This window comes from Heterocephalus glaber, unplaced genomic scaffold (assembly GCF_053883595.1).
Source record: "Heterocephalus glaber isolate CG9 unplaced genomic scaffold, H.glaber_assembly_v1.0 deba00001553, whole genome shotgun sequence".
NCBI classification, from domain to species: domain Eukaryota; kingdom Metazoa; phylum Chordata; class Mammalia; order Rodentia; family Bathyergidae; genus Heterocephalus; species Heterocephalus glaber.
Window position 1 is genome coordinate 18,726,165 of NW_028258344.1, and position 22,423 is coordinate 18,748,587.

Sequence of the window (22,423 nt, forward strand, 5' to 3'; positions counted from 1 at the left end):
AAAGTTGACTGAATCCTACCAACATTTTCTGTGAACCACACATGGATTTGGAGTTTATAGAGAAACCTCAAACCTCCAGAAATAAACCCCACATCAAGAAAGTTTCATTTGGTTTCAGGTTTCATTACAAAAATGCAATATAACTCTATTAAAAAGCACTAAGAAGCCCTGGAAGAAGACTGCTCTCTGTCACCAATGAAATGCAACGCACGTCTCACTGCACAGTTGTGCTAATTTGCATCTTTAAGCTTTGAATGAAGTCCACTCTGTTTTGCAGTGTAGGATTACATGCATTTTATGCATAAAGTTCCAACATGGTGCTGACTTTATGTGTTGAAATCACAAATGAATGAAGATTTAAGTGATTGCCAAAGCACATTTTTGATGTCAGTAATTTCAAAAAACCAAATTCAAGGAAATGGAAAAGAAAATGAAATTTAAATTGACATTTTCTGAAATCCATATAAACATATAGCAGTGGTGAAGGTAAATTTGGATCTCAGTGGAAAATGTTTTCTAGCTTCTTGGTGTTGCATGTTTTTATCCTTGGTATAAGATCAGTTAACAATGTAATTTGTAGTATTTGTTTCCACAACTTAGACCGTAGCAGCAAAAACTAGTAATCCTTAACATTCATGTTCCCCTTTGACAAGATAGAGCTGTCTTTAAAAGTGCATGTAGAGTCAGGAATTAAAGTTCCCAGGCTTCTTTGTAACTAGGTATGGTTTTATGCTCTTGGCAACAAAATGACAGAGGAAAGATTTACGCCATTCAGAGATGGGGCCAATTCAAATCTTCTCTACTCTTTCCCTGCACTTTTTCTTTCTGATGGGTTTATACTGATATCAAGGCTTAGGGAGCGGCACAGTCAAAAGACAGAAAGAGCCAAAGCAGAGATAAAACTTGCTACTGATCAGGAGCACTGTTGTGGTTTAGGTCTAGGATGACGCCCACTCTCTAGCATTCTCATGTGTTCAGAGGTGGGGCTTGTAGAAAGTGATTGGATCACAGGGGCACTGTACTCATCAGTGAGTTAATACATGAGTTTCCAGTTAAATGTGTTGTTAGCAAGTGGGCCCTGGTTGGGGTGGGTCGGTTGGGCCATGATCTATGTGGAAGGCTATGTTTCCCTCCCTAGCTCCGCCCTTTTCTCTCTGCTTTCTGGTTGCCATGCCACCAGCAGGTTTAGTCCATCATGCCCCTTTGCCATGCCTTTTCTGCTTTGGAGCTGGCTCACTATGGACCGAAACTTCTAAAAACTGTGAGTCAGAATAAACCTCTCCTCCTTTGAATTGTGGCGGTTGGGTATTGTCCCAGTGAGAAGGAAAGTGACTAAGACAAGCACCAATATTGCACTTACTTTAGCAAGAAGCATCAATAAAGGTAAGACAAGGACATTTGGAAAGTTTGTTACAGAAGATAACATTATCCTTACTAATACAGAAGGTATTTTATATTCATTTTGTGTGTGCAATATCAGAAACATTTAGGTATTAAAAGAACTTTAAGTATATAAGGAACACGTTTAATATATTTAGGATTGTCTTGGATTGCATCATATGGGATAATATTTTTAATAACAATGAGAATTTATTATAGCACATAAGCCACCTTTTGATTTCCTGGTCAAGGCTAACTTATTTATTTTTGTCTTTATATAAATTATTATGTTTCTTAGTATATATTAATTATACAGAGTATTGAGCTGCATTGTGACATTGTCATTCTGGCATATAACGTACTTTGATCGTATTCATTCCTCCAACGTCCTTTCCCCACCCTCTACTCCTCCCACCCCCAATCTCCTTCTCTTGTCTACTCTCCCTCTACTTTCATGTCATATTCTATCTTATCCCACATTCAACAGAAGATAGAAAACATGATATTTGGCTTTATGAGTCTGGCTTATTTGGTTTAACATCATGATCTCCAGTTCTTTCCATTTTCCTGAAAATGACACGATTTCATACTTCTTTGTGATTGAATAATACTCCATTGTGTATATTATTTATCTATCCACTATTGATGAATTCCTAGGTCCACTCCATAATTTGGCTATTGTGAATTTTTCCATGACACACACGAGAATGCAAGTATTTGTATAGTATGCTGTCAATTTTTCAGGTGTATAACAAGGAGTAGTATACCTGAATCATATGCTAGTTCTGTTTTTAGTTTTTTGAGGAGTATTCATGATTTTTGTAGTGGCTGCACTAATTTATACTCCCACCAACTATTTTTAGGAGTTCACTTTTCCCCTGTATTCCCACCAGCATTTATTGTTTTTTCTATTCTTGATAATAGCCATTCCAACTGGGATGAAGTGGAATCTCAATGAAGTTTTGATTTGCATTTGCCTGATGGCTAAGGAGGCCATTTTTTTATACACTTATTGGCTATCTGTACTTCTTTTACATATCTGTTTAGCTCATTTGCCCATTTATTGATTGTATTACCTATTCTTTTGGTTCTTTTTTTTGAGTTTTTTTTTTTTTTAGAGTAGAAAAGATTTATTAAGAGAAAGTTCCTGAGAGTCAGAAGGGGTCACAAAGGGGTTGTCACAGAAGCTATTTCTCTTAGAATGTTTTATAGAACAAAGTCACAGGTGTGGGTCAAACTACATTCAACCAATAGTATTACAAGGATAGTCACTTAGCTAATATTTTTATTGTGAAAGGACAATGTGGATTTACCTTCATCTATCTTACTATCCATTTTTGGCCTATCTAATTCACAATCCAGTTACCTTCAATTCTGGAAAATTGTTTTGAATTACTTTGTTATTTGTTATGGTTTGTTTTTCTGAACTTATTCAGATATTGGGCTTCATGGAATGATCTTATAAGTACTTTACTTTTTCTTTCTAAATTTTTATGTTTAAGGGCCAGGAATGTAGCTCAGTGGTGCAGTGTCTGCCTGGCAAGCCCTAGTCCCTACATTCAATTCCTGGTACCAAAACAAAACAAAACAAACAACAACAACAAAAATAAAAAAATAGAAATTTTTATCTATAATTTTTTGTCTTACTTTCTAATAGATTTCTTTTCCATTGCTGTCTAACCCACCTATATCAATGACATATATTAGAAAGGAGAAAGAATAAAAATCAATTTCAAGAGGTAAAAATAACTGAAGTCAAAAAAGCAAAAGAAAAAAAAGTAGAGATTGAAGTAGAAAATAACTACTTACAGGAAAGATCAAGTCAAAATTTTTTCTAAACCTGGGGTGAAATTTTAAAATTTGATAAACTACTTGGAATACTTGACATGAGTGTAATTCTACACATTCACAGAATAGGAGAGAAAAATCACATACAGCCCAGGAGGTAGAATGAAATTAAGCAAATATGGCAAAGGGCCTGGATATCTAACTTGAGTAAACTGAAGATTAGGGCTTAATAAGTGAGTGAGCCTGAATAGCTAACATGAGTAAACTAGAAGGAGCTTTGGAGGATTGGTATGTGAATGAGGCAGTCCCTTTCCAGACACTAAAGGCCTGTCAACAACAGGCAGCATCTGTGCCTTCTGTCACGTACACCTGTACTGAAGACTGTACGAAAGCTCCTGGACTTAAACATCTATGGTTTTACTGCCTTTCAGACACCCCCCTGCCCCCCTGCCGCCACAACACAGAGCAGGGTCTTGTCTTTTTATTCTTTCTAATAAAACATGCCCCCGATTATTCTTCACCACTTGCTGTTTTGTAACTTCAATCTTTGTCACCTCAGAACCAGGATCCAGAGTGGGAAGGAGCTGGCTACATCATTATCTCAATATATGGTTAGCTGCTTTTGTTAATATCATTTATTCATAATAAAATATGATTAAGAAGGCTTTCTTAAGATAAAAAGTGTCTATAAGAATCTTATAACAACTTAATGGTAAGATCAGAAATGAGATGAGAATGCCCATTAGTTACCATTTCACTAGAGGGCTTAGCCAGAGAAAGAAACAAAAGACAGGAAGTTTGTCAGGTGTGGTGGTGCATGTCTGTAATCTTAGCTTCAGTTCTTTATATATTCTGGATACTAGTCCTCTCAAAAGAGTAGCTGGTAAAGATTTTCTTCTATTGTGTAGTCTCTCTTCACTCAGTTGATTGTTTCCTTTTTATTGTGCAAAGTTTTTTAATTTGATGTAGTACCATTTATTGATTCTTGCTAGTATTTCCTGGGCTATTGGAATCTTATCCTAGAAGTCTTTGATTGTGTCCATAACTTCAAAGATTTCCTCTATATTTTCTTTTATCAGTTTTAAAATTTCAGATCATTATATTTAGGTCCTTGATTCATTATGAGTTGAATTTTGGGTAGGGACATGTAGGGATCCAATTTTAGTCTTCAACATATGGATGTCCAGTTTTCTCAGCATTTGTTAAAGAGGCTATCTTTCAGTACTTGTCTCAAGAATCAGATGGATAAAGGTTTTTTTCCTTCACATCAGTCTATGTGTCTGATTTTATGTCAGTACCATGCTATTTTTGATACTATGGCTCTGTAGTATATTTTGAAATTATGTATCATAATACTTCCAAACTTGCCTTTTAGCTTGGAATTGCTGTAGCTAGTTGGGATTTCTTGTGTTTCCATATAAATTTTAGATTTTTTTCTGGTTTGTGAAGAATGTTGTTGGCATTTTGATAGGGATTGCATTGACTCTGTAGGACACTTTCAGTAGTGTGGCCATTTTAATAATATTGACTCTGCCTATCTATGAATAATGGGATGTCTTTTCATCTTCCAGTGTATTCTTTTTTCACTTTTATTAATTGGCATGTGTTTGCCATACAAAAAATTACATTCAAGGCCAGTGTGTGGTGCACACCTGTAATCCCAGCACTCAGGAACCTGAGGCAGGAGGATCACCATGAGTTTGAGGCCAGCCTGGGGTACACAGTGAGTTCAAGGTCAGCTTGAATTATGCAGCCAGACCCTGTCTCAAGAAACTAACAAATACTGAGCTGAGGATGTAGCTCAGTGGTGCCACCCCTGCCTGGCAAGTGCAAGGTCCTGAGTTTGATTCCCAGTACTGAAAAAAACAGACCCCCCCAACAAAACAAAAATTACATTCATTTTGAGGAACTGGTACATATGGTACATGCATCAGGTAATGAGATATATATATATATATATATATATATATATATATATATCATATAATGATAGTTTTTGATACCTTTCCTCTCCTCATTATCCCCCTCTGTCTTCTTCCCATGATACCTTTCTCCATTTTCAAAAAGTCTGCCTCCTGTTTCTACCATCTCTATTTTATTCTTTAATTATTTATAGTTGGGGTTTCTTATGTAAGAGAAGCCATGCAACATTTAACTTTCTGGATCTGCCTTATTTCCCTTAATATTATGGTCTTAATAACCATCCATTTTCCTGCAAATGACTTGAATTCATTCTTCTTTTTGGCTGAATAAAATTCTATTATGTAAATACACCATATTTTATTTATCCATTTGACTATTGATAGGCACCTAGGTTGTTTCCAGAGCTTAGCTATTGTGAATTGTGCTATAAAAATGGGTTTGCATGTATCAGTGAGGTTTGTGACTTTCACACTTTCAGGAATGCACCCAGGAGAGGTTTGGCTGGTTCAAATGGAATTTCTATTTTTAGTTTCATGAGGACAGTCCATACTGATTTCCACAGTGGCTGTACTAGTATACATTCCCATCAACAATACAGAAGGTTCCATTCCCCCATATCCTTACCAGAATTTGTTGTTTCTTTGTATTCTTAATAATAGCCATTCTTACTAGAGTAAGATGGACTCTCAGAGGTTTTTTTTTGGTACCGGCGATCAAACTCAGGTCCTTGCGCTTGCACAGCAGGAGGCAAAACCTCTGAGCTAAATCCCTGGCCCCCTCAGAGTTGTTTTGATTTGCATTTCCCTAATAACTAAAGATCTAAATATTTTTTCATCTACTTATAGGCCATTTGGACTTTTGGGAATTGTCTGTTCATTTCATTTGCCCATATATATTTTTTAAGTTCTTTTATTGGTACATTTTAGGTATACAATCCATTTACATTTATCATTGGGTGTTTGTACCTGTACATGATGTATCTTGGTCCTTATTTTTTCCCCATTATTTGTGCAGCCTTTACCCCCTCCACCCTTCCCTATTTACATAGACATCATTTCCATTTTCTTCTTTTCTCATAGTTTTTCCTTTCCCTCCTTTCCTTTCCCCTTCCCCTCCCTTCACCCCTTTCTTTTTGGACCATTTTTCCTATTTCAGATTATCAATTATTCATTTTAATAATTTTAACCCTTGTTTACCCTATCAGTTTCTCACACTAGAGAAACTATTTGGTATTTACACGTGTGTCCTATTTATTTCACTTAAGAGTATGGCCTTGAAATGCATCCATTTAGCCATAAATGACTCTAGTTTTTCATGCTTCATGGCTGAGTAGTACTCCATTTATAAAAAATCCCACATCTTCTTCATCCAGTTTCCAGTTGATGGGCACTTGGGCTGCTTCCAAGCTTTAGCTATTACAAACTGTGCTGCTATGAACATGGGTGCACATATATCACTGCGGTATGATTCTTTTAATTCTTTTGGGAAGATACCCAGCAGGGGAATAGCTGGGTCAAATGGGACCTCTAGTCCTAGTTCTTTGAGGTATCTCCATACGGATTTCCACAGTGGTCACACCAGAATACACTCCCACCAGCAATGGAGAAGGATTCCTTTCTCCCCACAACCCTGCCAGCATTTGTTGTTGATTTCTTGATAGCAGCCATTCTTTGTGGGCTGAGGTGGAATCTCACTGTTGTTTTCATCTGCATCTCTTGAATGACCAGTGATGTTGAACATTTTTTCATATATTTGTTTGCTGCTATTACTTCTTTGTCTGAAAAATGTCTGTTCATGTCAGATGCCCATTTTTGAATTGGGTCTTTGAATTTGGGGGGGTCTTATTTTTTTCAATTCTTTATATATTCTAGATAGTAGTCCTTTGTCTGAGGTACAGCTGCTAAAAGTTTTTTCCCCATATTGTAGGTTGTCTGTTAGCTCTGTTGGTGGTTTCTTTTGCAGTGCAGAAGCTTTTTAATAAGATGAGATCCCAGTTGTTGATTCTTTCTGCTAGTTCCCGTGCTACTGAGGTTTTGTTCATGAAGTGTTTTTCTATGCCAGTGTCTTCAGGAGTTCTACCTAACTTATCTTCCAGTGAGTTTAGTGTTTCTGTCTTAATATTTAGATCTTTAACCCACTTTGATCTTAGTTTAGTGCATGGTGATAAGTATGGGTTTAGTTTCAATCTTTGGCAGGTTGAAATCCAGTTTTTCCAACACAATTTATTAAATAAGCTATCTTTCCTCCAATGATGGTGGTTGGCTCCTTTGTCAAAGATGAGGTGGCTGAGTATGTCTGGAGTTGTTTCTGCATCTTCTAATCTATTCCACTGATCCTCAGGTCTGTTCTTTTGCCAGTACCATGCTGATTTTATCACAGTAGCTTTGTACTATAGTTTCTAGTTGGGGATTGTGTTACCCCCAGCCATGTCTCTGTTGCTTAGAATTGCTTTTGTTATTCTAGGTCTGTTATGGCTGCAAATGAATTTTTGAATTGTTTTCTCTAGTTCTGTGAAGTATATTGTTGGAATTTCAATTGGCATTGCATTGAATCTATATAGTAGTTTTGGAAGTATGGCCATTTTCACTATATTGGTTCTTCCTACCCAGGAGCAAGGGATGTCTTTCCATTTTCTTGTATCTTCTTCGATCTCTTTTTTCAGAGTGCTGTAGTTGTCAGTGTAGAGGTCTTTTGCTTCCTTTGTTAGATTGATTCCTAGATATTTCATGTTTTTGGATGCTATTGTATAAGGAATTGTTTCCCTGATTTCTCTCTATTTGCCCATATTTTGATTGGGTCATTTGTTCTTTGGGGTTTAGATTTTTTTTGAGTTATTTATCTATTGTAAATATTAGTACTCTATCGGAAGAGTACCTGGAAATTTTTTTTTACATTCTCTACTTTGTCTCTTCACTCTGTTGATTGTTCCTTTCACTGTGCTTCTAGTACATTCTTCAATTTCTTTCTTCAATGCTAAATAAATATTATTGTAAAGGTCATTCACCTCCTTGATTAGGTTTACTCCTAGGCATTTTATTATTTTTTGAAATGATTGTGAATATAATTGTTTTTCTAATTTATTTCTCAGCAGGATCATTGAAAGTGACTTGATGTTTTTCTCTTGCAACTTTCAATATTCTCTTCTTGTTCTGTACTCATTTTAGGTGTAATATGATATAGAGAGGTTCTTTTCTACTCATGCTTCTTTGGCATTTAAATGCTTGGAGTACGTGGATGCCCATACCTTTCCTAATATTTGGGAAATTTTCTGTTATTATTTCACTAAAAACATTTTCCTTGCCTTTGTTTTTTACCTTGGCACCATATTCTATAGCAAAAATTTGTAAGATTTGTCCCAGAAGTCTTGCATTTTTAAAAAACCACTTCTTACTTTTAGTGTTTTTCACTGTCTGAATGTGATAAGTCATTAATATTGTCTTCAAGTGCTGAGATTCTATTTTCTTTTTGACTTAGTCTTCTGTTGAGGTTTTCTACAGTTTTTGATTTGACTTACTGAGTTTTTAATTTCCATGATTTATATTTGGTTCTTTTTCAGAACCTCTGTATCTTGATTGAATTATTCTTTCATATCCTGCATTGTCTTCCTTATTTCATTAGGCTGTTTATTTGTATCCTTGATCATATAAAAAATCAGTCTTTTCAGTTCTTTATCTGACGTTTCATCCATTTTAATATCTTTGGATTCAGTTACTGATGAGTTCTGAAGATTTTCTTTTTGGAGACATAGTCTTGCTATGTAGTTCAGGCTGGCCTTGTACTCATGGCAGTCCTCTTGCCTCAGCCTCCAAGTGGTAGGATTACAGGCATGCACCACCATATCTAGTTGAAGCTTTGCTGTTTTGGGTCATATTTCTTGTATTTCTATGTTGAGATTTGTATTTCTGATGGCAAGGATTGTCTCTTCCACTTTTATGTGAGAGTCTTATTAGTGAGCTGCCTTCTTAGGAGTACTATTCAAAGAGGCAAAAACAAACCACAACAACAATGATCACACAAAGACAAATCAAATATTGAAATATAGTAAAAACCAATTAAAACCAACATCTCTATCACCAATAACAATAGCAAAGATAGGGGAAAATAATATAAAATAAAAGGCTAAATATTATTAGGGTAAAAGTAATAAGCTAACAATAAAATATGGAAAGAGTAGGGAAAGGGAAAAATGGAAAAAGCAAAATTTTAGCAAGAGAAGGGAAAGAAGAGAGAAAAGAATGAAAGAACCCAAATTATTAAAAAGTGAACAATATTAGATTAAAACAAGAGAACCCCCCCGCCCCAACAACAAACCAAACAAACGAAATGGAACACAAAGAAAAATGAGTCAAGTTTTCCTCCATGCTGAAGTATTGGATTGGAAAAATTTCTTTCCAGGACCTGTAATAATGGAATCCAACAGGTATGGAAGTGGGAGGACAGTGAGTTGTACCTGATGCCTGTTGGATTTCCTCTCTATTCCTCCCTCCCAGGCTGCTGCTTTCCAAATGCTGAGCCCTGCCCCACCCTTCCAGACAGGAGAGGCATTCAGTGGGGCGGTTGTCTGTCTCAGGGCTTTATTCACTCCAGTAGCTTTAGTTTCTGTTTCCTTCTGGGCACGGGGGACCACTGGTGGCCTAAACTAGATTCAAGATATGTGAGAAAGGTAGGTGTCCTTCTTGCCCCCTTGCTCCAGAGTCCCCCACCCCCTACTCCAGTCTTTGTACCCTGGGATATGGCAAACATCCAAGAAGAGGCCTAACTAAAATAAAGCAGAAAGTCGGTAAGTAAACAAACCACTTAGTTCTGTGCTGGTGGAGGGGGCAGCTTTAGGAATTGAGCAATGCACTGGCTTGATCCAGGTGCTTTCAGGCCCAGCTCCCTCAGAACACACATGGAGTGTGAGGAGTCTTGCTCCTCACTACAGACAGAGGCATTATTGACCACCGTGCCTCCACAGCCTGAGCTTTGGATTTAAACTGCTTAAACTTCTCAGCATGTCTGCTCTGCAACAAACCCTACCTCTCTATTGCTGTCTTTCTTCATTGACTCTCACCCAGTCACCATGGCAGGTCATCCTTGCAGATCATGAAGTGTGGTTTTTTGTGACTTCTGACTTCTACTGTAGCTCAGTCCCAAATAATAAGCCTTCTCTCAACATGTCACTTAGTGACAGCTCTCTAAGATATGGCTACTGGTCAGTGGATTTCTTCTCCAGAGCTACCCTGCCATACAGGAAGAGTTACTTTCAGGCTAAGTCCCCACCCTGGGTTTATAGCTTGCAATAACTGTGGGTTTCCCCTCTGGCTCATGTAGACTGCCAGTACTTTCCAGGCTTACCTAGTGCTTGCAGATTTGGGTTCCCCCCTCTCCTCGGGGAGTTGGATTTGGCACTGCAGACTGCTTCATACTTTTCTCTGAGTTGTTTTTCTGTTTCTCTGTGATTTTCCTGTCACCTCTTTCTTGATTCCTGGTGCTCTTCCTCTCTTTTTCTCCTCAAAATATAGTTTCTCCTTTCTAACTGTAACTCATCTCACTACAGAGCCACACAAAGGCTATTTCTTTTCTGCCATCTTACTCAGAATTCCTCAGGAAATTTAGGATGGAAAAACCTGGCCCCAATAATGTGCGTGACCTGTATAAGGCAGCCTAGATCAAAATATTCTGAATAGCCTAGAAAGATAATTACTATTTTGAGTCTTTTTATTGTCATCAACAAAGAAAAGAAATAAGAGGCATAATTAATGAGAAATATCTATAGGCTTTGACTATCCAAATGTCTTGCATTGATCCAGGAGAAAAACAAAATATATAGTATGTTAAGGAAACTAAGCTTCTAAGTACAAAAATACAGGTCCTTGAATGTTATGATAAATAATAGTTTAAAAGCTATCATAAATCTCTTAGTGAATACTCATGAGATTAAATGAGTGCCAATGTCTTTCAGCAACACACTCATATCTGTGGATACTTTTTAGTGCTAAGTATTTCATTAGTTTATGAGAGATATACTTGAGGAAAATAGAACTGTCAAGGTAGCCACACTGGCTATTTTATGGAACTTTTATTTTTCTATTCCTTTTACATTTCCTTTTTCATTCCTACATTACTGTTTTTTCCATAGCAAAGTTCAGTACAATCTTTAAAAAAAATTTTTTATTCATTAAGTTTATTGGTACATTTTAGGTATACAATATGATGACATTCATCATTGGGAACTTGTACCTTTACATGATGTATCTTAGTTCTCATTTTTTCCCCATTCCCCTGCCCTCCCTCCAACCCCTCCACCTCTCCCTATTTACAAAGACTTTGTTTCTGTTTCTTCCTTTTCTCATATTTTTTCCTTTCCCCAACTCCTCCCACTTCCCCTTTCCCTTTGGAACTTTTAGTGTAATTGAGGATCAAAATGTGTAATAGATAATGTGAAATAGGGAAAAAAAGACCAGTACAATCTTTAGGCTAATGTTTGTGTTGTGATTGACCACTTTGGGCGAGACCTAGTATCAGTGCTTCTAGTCTGTTCTTGGCGGAGGCACACGTTTACATCCGCTTCTGGACGTGCTGTTCTCTCTTAGGATGCCACCCTTTTCTCTCTAGCACTCGCTAACCTCTCTGGGCAGAGGTAGCCATTCCCGCCTGTGTTTCTAAAGCTTGTTTCTGCTCACCCACTCATTATATATACTGGTACTGACCTGAGGATTGCATACAAACACGTGATGAAGCCATGACTCAGAGGACACTGAGAGGTAGATAGAATTAAGTTGAACTTGGGGATAAAAAATGATACTGCTGGTTAGTGTAACACTGAGGAGCCAAGACATAGGGTTCTGAAAATGGGAAGCCAAAGAGAGCACAAACTGGGAGAGAGTTATCATGGTAACAGGGTCAGGTGTTTTACCTCAAATTAAAGTAACTGAAGTTGCATAAATTGCAAATAAAATGCATGCCTGAGGTCCAGATATTGCTGCTATAACTAGTCTTTTCACTTGTTTCATTTCTGTGGAATGACCTTTGATCACACTTGTTTTCTATGGGTAGCTTCTATGTTTTATTTCTCTGAATTTCCCATTGCTTAGTTCAGTTTCTGGTGCCCAAACAGTGAGTGTTAAATGAAAGAACAAGTTATTCACCTTATTTTATATACGATAATTCTGGGGGTTGATCAACACTGGGGGTTGGTAATGAGTATGGATACATCTTCAATAATACTTTAGTTAAAATGTGGTGCAGGTTAGTGTCTACCAGTCTTACAATCACCTGGTTGTGTCCATTAAGTATATACGGCATCTGATTTATATGTAAAGGGTCCAGTGTGTATCAGAGGTGGATTAAACACACAGAAAACACATAGCTTGATTTCATATCCTCTCTCTTTTTGAAGAAAACGAATAAAGTTGACAAAGAGAAAGAACTAATTCCTATTGTATGCCAGATGATTTCACTGTAGAGCAGTCTCTAAGATTGTGTTGCAAAGAGTATGGAAGGACTACTTTGAGGTTAGGTTTAGGGTCATACAATTCTCCTTTTTCACGAATGATACTAGCACAGTATCTGATGCTTTACTGAAAGCAGACATGCCTGCAGGGCTGCTAACTCTTAGAACACTGGAGTGTGTTTAATTGCATCTCCACTGAAAACTAAACACAGAAAAATTTTAACACACCTGTACATCTGTTTCTAGTCATTTACTTTTAGGCTTCATTCTTAGAATCATTCTTCTATATATTTAATATCTAATACATTATTTAAGACTTTATGGTAGGATGGAAAAACAAGTTAAAAGAACTGAAAGACACAGTCAAAGTATAAGGCAGCATTTTTAAACAGTGCCAACAACGCATTACTGAATGGAGAAGTTAAAAAAGAAAAGAAAAAAATTCAGAATAGAACAGAAATATCAGAGTGCCTCATGTACTGAGGCATTGTTGTCTGGGTAATTTTTCCTATATGTATGCATGTGTATATTGGGGCTTGGTATAAAAAATATTTTTTTCTGTGTATCATAATCATAAGAGTTTGAGAAACACTGCCTCAAGGAATTCTACTATAGAAACTCTGGAATTTCCATAATTATATTGTAAAATTAGAAATTCTCTTCGTATAAACTCTTCAGTTTGAAACTTTTAAGAAAGGAGCTGAAATACTGGGAAAAAACTCACATGCAATTATTGGTTTTTATAATTTCAATGTGATATTCTTTCATAAAATAAAAAACAATTTTTTTGCACTAAAAGCAAAAAATTACTTCTTTTGAATATAAACAGATGACTTTTTACATGTATAAAGTTTTGAAACTATCTGTAAAACTTCCAATTTAATAGAAGTTAATTAATCTATAAAATTAGCTATTAGTGTCAGGGATTAAGCTCAGTGGTTCTGCTGCCTGTCTCGCATGTGCAAGGTCCTGAGTTCGATTCCCAGTACCAAAAAGAAAAAGCTATCAAAATATATCCACACAGATATACCACTAATTCTTCTCACTCACTGTTGTTGTTGACCTTGGTCTAAATAAGACAGTTTTCATTTCAATGTATTGAAAAGTGAAAAAGCACAAAGGTTAATAGATATGTATAAACTTATATGAATAGAAATACTTCTATAACATAGCAAGGATCATTTTTATGACACATACATGACAATAATGACCAAAGAATCTAATGTTAAAGTATAAGCTAATTTTATATCTTGACTTGATGAAAGAATCATTCATTGTGTATATTTGATTTACTAAAAACATTTGAATATTTCAAATTTCTTCGCATTCAATTTTTAAATGATGTAGATGCTTTAGCTTAATTATTTAACATTTATTAGTATTGAATTCCCCATCCTGCCAATTTCATTGTAGTATTGACTGAATTATATTGTTTCAGAAGAGGGGACCCAAATGAATTTAGAAGTCTGATTCTTTTCTTTTCTTTTTGGTACTGGGAATTGAACTCTGGACCTTGTGCTTGGGAGGCAGGCGGCGGAACCACTGAGCTAAATCCCCAGTCCCTAGAAGTCTGAGCCTTAATTTTTTTCATCCAGTCAGAGAAGGGCACAGGACATATTTTGATGTTTTATTTGGGTGTCTATCTTAGCCTACTCATTCTACAAGGGGGATAACTAGAATGGCAAATGAACCCAGATGGTGGAATTTTCCTTTCTGAACAAGCAGGCCAAGTATTTCTAAGTTTTATATGCTTACACTTCAAATTTTGCTGATGAAACATATCTACTGGATTTCACTAGAAGTTCCAGTAAAAGTAGGGTCGGCAGCATTTGGGCAGATTTTTCAAGTTTCACTGTGTCCCTGCTGTACACTTCAGTAACTGTAACAGACCATTTGATAGAACAGCAAAGGTGCACTGTAATCATCTTAAAGGTACAGCCTATGTTTAAACCTGAAACTTGATGGAGCTGCTTTTATATTTAGACCAAACTGAAGCTTTAAAATTCAATCCTCTGACTACATTTGGTGCTATGTGTAAAATTCCTATAGAATCTGGAAAATTTTGTTTTTTATTCTTTGTATACAACAAAATTTATGATGGCCAATGTTTATGAATATTTAAAAAAGAAAGATAATAGAATAATTTTTATTCAGTATAAGTAAAATGGAATGTTAAAAATCTATGATAAAAAGATGATCAGATTTATTAGTTTGTGATTAATAAAAATTATAATGAAAATGGCTATTTTTTGAGCACCTACAATGTACCAGGAAATATATTAAGTGATACACATTCATTTATTTAGTGAAAATTATTTACTTTGTGTATTAACTAAAATAAAATTTTATCTTCGGTTTTTTTGATAGCATCATTCTAATAATAGTAATAGCTAACATTTTCTAGATGATTACTATGTGCCAAGCAGTTTGTATGAATTGATATATTTAATCATGACAAAAATGTCCAAATATATTTAAATATACATTTAGTACACAAGATTAAAGTACTGTATTCTCATTTTAAAATATGGGCACTTATAAAAGGTAAGCCACTCACCTAAGGTTGCTGCTACTAAGTATGGAGGGAAGACTCCTTCAGGACTTCTGCCTGATTTCAGAGTTTCCATACTTAACCACTACACTACAGTGACTCTCAAAGTTCATTATTCCTTTGAAGTCCATGCTTGTTGATATTGTCAGCTGATCTCTATTGCTCTTTCTTCAATGTCTTGTGCACCTGTATCAGAGTGACCTCTCCTCATCCTCTTCCCTCACCCATTGAGAATTTTCTTGGAATATGGTGGATACACAGTATTTGTTGAACTGAATCAAAGAAAGTTTAGCATTCCCCATGCTGTGCAAGGGAGCCTCCTATATACCTTGCTGTTATCCTCTTATGTCTTTATTATTGCACTTACTGAGAGTTTGCTGTTATGCTATGTGAACTTAATTTTTTCTTGGATTTATAAATAATATTCATTTTAAGTAAATAGTCATATTATTTTCAAAATTGCTAAACCAGTCTTGCAATGGCAGAGTTGAAGCATTATAGTAGGTTTTGACATTGAGCAATGTAGAGAGATTGAGAGACTAACACATGGTGAATATCTTGAGGGCAAAATCTGTCCAAACCAGTAGAATTTCAATATTTCCGTGCTGGAGGCTAGTCATTAATATGACATTGGGAACATCAAGGGAAGTTGTTGGGGTACAAAATGGTGTATTCTGGTAAAGAATTGATGTCTGAGGAGACACTCCAAATTGTGAAAGTTTCCACATGAGACATTTTCCAAAGAACCAAAAATATATTGGAGTCTATAAAAGTTAGTAGCTTGCCTAGACTTTTAGACTCTTTTACTGTAAGAATACAAAGATCTTGGCGTAAACAAAGCTAACCACTCAGCCATATCCACATGCCTTAAATCATCCAAGACACTCACCTGACTTGTCTTAGTTTAAATCCTGCTTTTAATCACTGCTGAGTTGTAGTTCTTAGATGCCGAAAAGCTGATGAGACAAAAATGTGTGGTGCACACATCTTTTCAGCAACATGGAAATATATTGATTATACTTGTGGCTCAAATTAAAGTTTAAGACAGTCAGTACCATTTAATGAATTCTAGGTTAGCAATGATAAATAAACAGTGACTCAGAACACTGTTTATTTTCTGTGCTTGAGACTTTACTTTGGAGTTGGCCCTATAAACACACATGCACTGCTCACAGGACTGACAACATAATACTCTGTGATACCAAGAAAATCTGGTCTGAAATGTGGGATCTGCCTGAATGAACAGCTCCCTTCACTTATTACAAGAAACCACGGAAATCTGTATTTACAGCAGCAGACTTACATTTAAAAAGCTTTTGTCCTGGCTCTAATTTTAAGGTCACTTAATATGAAATTCTTCATTTATTAGTGCTTAATTTGAGAGGAAAGGATGAGGGATGTTGTATTGTCTCCCTCCTGTGTCTTTACCTGATGATATTTATGAACGGTGAAAAAGTTTGCATAATTCAACACCACTTCAATTTTTTACTTCTATTATGGATTTCCATAGTGACAAATAATTGTTAAGTTAATACTAGAAAGGCAAATTCACCATTAGATAATTTATCATCCAAATCTAGAATGGAGTTTCCATTGGCTACCTGTTGGCAGCTGTATGCAATTAACTCACAAGGATGTTTACTTAGAATAATGGCTGTTAATCAGGCTTACTAGGAATATTTTAGCTACATGTTCTTAGAATCACCATAACATTTGTCTGCTGACATAATGCTTTATTGAAGTTGGTGTACTTAAAAAAATATTCCATACAATTACTTTTGTGTTGTGACATTTTTAGGCTTTTATTAACAAAAAGAACTATAGAAATGTATGTATATTCCATTAATCAGAGAGAAATCATGGCTCTTAGAGAGAAGTATCAGTTCCTAGAACAACTCCTATGGCAACATCTTTACAATTCCAGGTCTGATTTCTGGGCAGGACTTCTTTTCTTACTTGCTACTTCTTTTTTTTTCTGACAAACTGGCTTAGACAACTAGAAGAGTACACAGGTATTTACCACTTTTCTTAAAGTTAGACCTGAATGCAAGCCTAAAATGTTCTGTTTCTCTTCTGGACTTGAAATGTATCCCTTTCTCAACTATTCATAATCAAATGGACATACTCAAACTGAAATATTCAAATCTCCCTAATTACACTTCCATTCAGACATGCACCGATTCTTTAGATGTTAAAATCCTTTCCCATTTCTGAGCAAATAAAATCTCTCAGGCTAAATCTTAAATTTGTATCGTTTCAAGATGAAGATATGCTTATATTGTTCTCCTGGCTTCTCAGCAATATAACTTTTGCAGTTCTATGGTGGGTTGTAATATATTCTTCACTGGAAAAGGTTGAATTCTCCCAGGGTGTCTTCCAGCAGAAGTGGGTTGCTATGGTGTGAATACTGATGTACTCGCAACATTCACAGTGTGAAACCCTATCCCAAGATCATAGTATTAGGAGGTATGTCCTTTGGGAGGTGATTATGTCCCAAGAATGGAGCTCTCACGAATGGGATAGTGACCTTAAAAAAGGGACCCCAAAGAGCTGCCTTGCCCTATTGACCATGTGAGGAAGACACAGTGAGGAGACATGGTCTGTGAACCAGGAAATGAGCAATTCTTAGACACTAGATCTGTTGACATATCAACCTTAGACTTCTTAGTCTTTAGAACTATAAGAAAAAAATTCATTGCTTATAAGTCACAGAGTTTATGGCAGTCTTTTAGCAGCCAATGTTAGTCAACTTTCATCACTTTAACAAACTACTAGATATAATCAATTTAAAAAGAAAAAAGGTTTATGGTGGCTCACAGTTTTGGAGGTTTCTATGGTTGATTGGTCCTGTTGCTTTTGGGCCTGTGGTAAGGAAGCACATCATGGTGGAAGTATGTGGTGGAGGAAGCTGCTCATCTCATGGCTGGGAGGCAAAGAAAGCCAGGAAGGGGTCAGAGTCCAAGTATCATTTTCAAGGGCATGCCCTCAAAGACCTAACTTCTTCCCATTAGGCCCCATCTCTTTGAGGTTCCCCACCTCCCAACAGAACCCTGGGGTGGGACCAAGCCTTCAACACACTAGGTATTTCAGACCCAAACCCTGGGATAAGCCTAACAGACTAAGACATGGATAACATGGCAGAATTTGGCATCATTCCCTCCATCATTGGCCTGAGCCCCTGTATTGTTTTCTAGAGTTACTTGTTAATGGTACATCTAAGATGAAAATAAGCATGAACTCCCAAATTTTTCAATCTTTTAAGTTGGAAATAGGTATTCCTTTTAGAATCCCAAGGAATATATAGCACAGGCTCTGAACAAATATGTCTTTTATTAGAGACTAGAAATTTGGTCACCATTCTCTTTCTAACTCCCTTTCCAGGTGTATTGAGGGGGAGCCTTGTAGAGCTTGAAGGGGAGTGTTTCTTGAAATATATAATCCCATCCACCTGCGTCAGAGTACTTTGTGGTACTTATAAAAATGAAGATTTCTGGCCTTCATTCTAAGCCCATTTAATCTCCAGGGCTGCTCCTTCAAAAGTACAAGTTTACAAAATGTTCCACAGGTGAATCTGATGTTCAATTAGAAAGTTGAAACTTGTATAGGAGCCAAAATTAGAAGCAAATATGATTGGATGATTTTAAAAAATATTCTCTCTTCTGCTGGCCTTATGCTTTTGGTCTTCTAGGATTAAGTGTACTTATTAAATTGGCAGTATCCCCAGCTCTGTATAAGTGCATCTACATCATTGCAAAGAAGAATATGAACAGAGACATGAGAAAAATTTGTCATAAGAAAATATGACACCTGATATAAGATTTGCCTACTCTTCAATCAATTGTATGAAGTCCATGGGACAGGCTAATGACAATTCTGATGCTAACTCATCTACCAGGACCTGAAATGTGCTGAAAATTAGAGCATTCACAGGAAAGAGGAGCAAGAGGAAATCTTGAACTGAGTTTATCCACATTTCCAACCAGAAATGACTTGGAATTGGCAGTTTCCTTTTTTTTTCTTGCCACACACAGAAATATTGGGTTGGGTCCTAAACTAGTAACAGAGAAAACTCAGAGTCAATGATCATGAAACATTGGACTAGATATAATTAAAATAAAATAGGTATTTATAGTTTGGTATTAATGTATTCATGTGGAAATTTCTTCTTGGAATTTCTTGGGGTATTTAAATTTTTGTTTTTAAAAAACTACTGATAAAACTCAATAGATAAATGGGAAAATTCTTTATAAGAATTAAAACTTAACGATCAATATGGCAATGTTACTGCTTCAAAGGATTCCACTGAAGTCAAGTCAAAAACAATAGCAGGAGACACGACATATATTAAGGTGGAAAAGTCTGGGAACCTAGACAGAAGCAAGAGAGAGCCTGATCAGGGTCAGAACTCAATGAGGGAGTCTTGCTTATAGCTTTTGTCATGTTGTAAATGTTTGTGCTTGTGGACATATATTGGTAATGATGATTTATTTTAGCAAGTAAATATTAATATATTTTTACACATAGTATACTTTAACTCCTATGAGTTGTGTTCTAAGAAATAAGAAGTTTTGGAAGCAAAAACATCCTCAAATTGTCAATTTTGACTCATGATTCTGTGCAGTGCTGTTAACTTTACTAGATCATCCAGATGTGATAAGAATTTAGCCAATAATGTTTGCTGGGGTTTTCCAGTATTTAAATGTTTGTTTAGTCTTTAGCAGTGATTGTGAACCTTCTAGACACTGAGTGCCCAAAGTGCAACCCAAAATCCGCTTATTTATTGCAAAGTGCCAACACTGCAATTAAATCTGAATATTGAGGTTTTAGTTTAGAAAAAACAACTGCTATCAGATACTCAGCTGCTTGGGGCAACTTGGCTCACTTGCCTACAGAAACGGTTCTTCGTGCCCACTCCTGCAAGTGTGCCACAGATTAGCCAACACGGGTCTATGGTTATTGTATTTGTAAATGATAGTGAATTTTTTTTACTATTTATTAAACAATTACATGTATGTGTGCAATAATAAATGGGCATAGAAGAATGTTGAAAATATTTTAAGAATAATTTATAATTTTAAGAATCTTGAGGATTCCTGGGAATTCTAATTTCTTATCCCTGCATCCCAAACATAAATAAATTTCTACCAACAATTTGGAAACATTAAGGGATAATTTATAAAAACTGAGATGAAATTTGACATGTTTCCTTAATCATATCTTTCTTCATATATTTATTCCTATAGATAAATCCACATAGAGCATGAATTGCAATACCAATTACACAATAAAACAATCAACTATGTGTGAGATTCAAACTCATTGGATGGGTTAAAAAGCAGACCATAATTAACCAAAGGGAAATGATTCATAGAGAATATATTTGAAGAATTTTGCAAAAGTAATAGAAGATGCAGAGAGATGAGTAGTATTACAGAGACATGAAAGATGGAAAAAGAAGTCCCACATAGTCAACACAAACTGGAGTTCTAGAAAGAGCACAAATCTGGGGGACAAACTACTCATGAAAAGATACTGCATTGGGATCTCCAGAAATGCCTAAAGACAACAAGTCTCAACCAAAAGGAGACTAATAGAATTAAAAGTAAAACGTGAGAAAGCACTTATTGTAAGGGAGTCATACTAGTCCCCCTTTCTCCTCAGGGGTTGTGTTCCAAGACCCCAGAGATGCCTGAAACTGCTGATCGTATTGAATATTGTATGTATCAGGTTTTTTCCCATTCAAACATATCTATGAGAATGTTTATCAATTAGGTATAGTAAGAAACTAGCAATGATACCTAATGATAAAATAGAACAATTATAATAATATATTGTAATACAATTATGTAGATATGGTCTTCCTCCCTCACTCTCAAATTATCCTATTATACTGTACTCACTCTTCTTGTAATGATGTGAGATGATACAGTACCCGGTGAGGAGATGAGTTGATGTGAATGAAGTTGGTGTTGTGAGGAGTTTAGGCTTGCTACATAAGGGTTGCCTGAACACAAACACTGCGGTGCTGCAACAGCCATTAGTAACCAAGAAGGCTACTTAGTGGCTAGTTGGTAGGTAACATACACAGCATGGATACGCTGAACAAAGGGATAATGAATGTTTTTGGTAAAGCAAGATGACCTAAGATTGTCACACTGTTTAGAATAGCATACCAGTTAGAATTTGTGATTTGTTTATTTCTGGAATTTCCCATTTAATACTTTTGGATTGAATACATAGAAACTAAAACTGCAGAAAGTAAAGCAAGTCGTGGATACATGGGGTAGACTGTATTGTGGACGTAAATGTACTTCTCTCCTCTTGGGAGAAACAACTCCAATTAATCTTTTGGGGATAACAACATTGTGCCTAAGCTTTTGATGTGTCCTAATGTCTGTACACAGGAAAGACTGCAATAACTGGCTGTGGCTTAGCATGTAGTTTTATTTCCCAGGTTGTTTGATGACTTAAGGTTTCAGATTATTCAGCAGTTGATATAATTAAATTTTTCCTCTTTTAAATTCATTTTTCCTTATGAAATTTACTGAACTATTTTTCTGAACTGAAATTAAGCAAACTGGAGGGGAACTAAAAAAGGAAGCAGTCAGAGCACTTAGTATTGGCTCCCATGCAAACATTTGGGACAAAGAATGAATTCTTGTTACTATTGTCATGAATATCAAAAAAGTCATATTTTCTTTTATTTATAAAAAGCCTACAACCTGAAGAGCTAAGGTTCCACCCTGAGAATGAGCAGGTGAAAATGATGATAACCACACAGAACACACCTCAAGTACAGCCAGCTGCATAGCCTAACCCCAGCCACCAGGGGCTCAATTTGTAAGAGGTCACTGTGCTAGATCCCGTCCCTGATGGGATCCCTCAAGGAGAAATGACATTGTCTCTTAGTTCTCTGTTTGGACACTGTGGCAGGGCACCTGGTTCTCCTCTTGCCTGTGAGTCCAGTTGTGAGATATGACAACTGAAATGCTGTTTGGCAACTAGCTGGTGAAAGCTGTTTGCTTTTTTACCAACCCAGGCACTATAATTATAATTTCATTAAATGTGGCTCTGTGGATGCTGTATGACTAATGTGATATTTGACTTCAGAATTTCTTGTTTTTATTATTCACAGTTTGCTTTTAAATTTATATTGTTAAGCCTAGTCTTTTTAAAAAATAATGTTTATTTCTAATATAGTGTTTTATGACACATTTTGATTGAATAAAACTGTAAAATACATAAAAGTAGAACCCCCCTGTAATATTTCTATGAATACAAATGCTTCTATTTGCTCTCATAGTGTGTATATTTAATAACTTCCTAAGGTATTGAGATTATTATTC

The 22,423-nt window shown here is 36.0% G+C and overlaps 1 protein-coding gene across 1 annotated transcript in view; it reads left to right on the forward strand.

Annotated features, from left to right (window-relative positions):
• Window positions 1-9,643: 9,643 nt before the first annotated feature.
• Window positions 9,644-22,423, forward strand: part of LOC147824152 (uncharacterized) — a 349,377-nt gene continuing 336,597 nt past the window's right edge. The window contains exon 1 of the transcript XR_015442735.1: window positions 9,644-9,754. The gene's annotated coding sequence lies outside the window, so the exon portion shown is untranslated. The remainder of the gene's footprint in view (window positions 9,755-22,423) is intronic.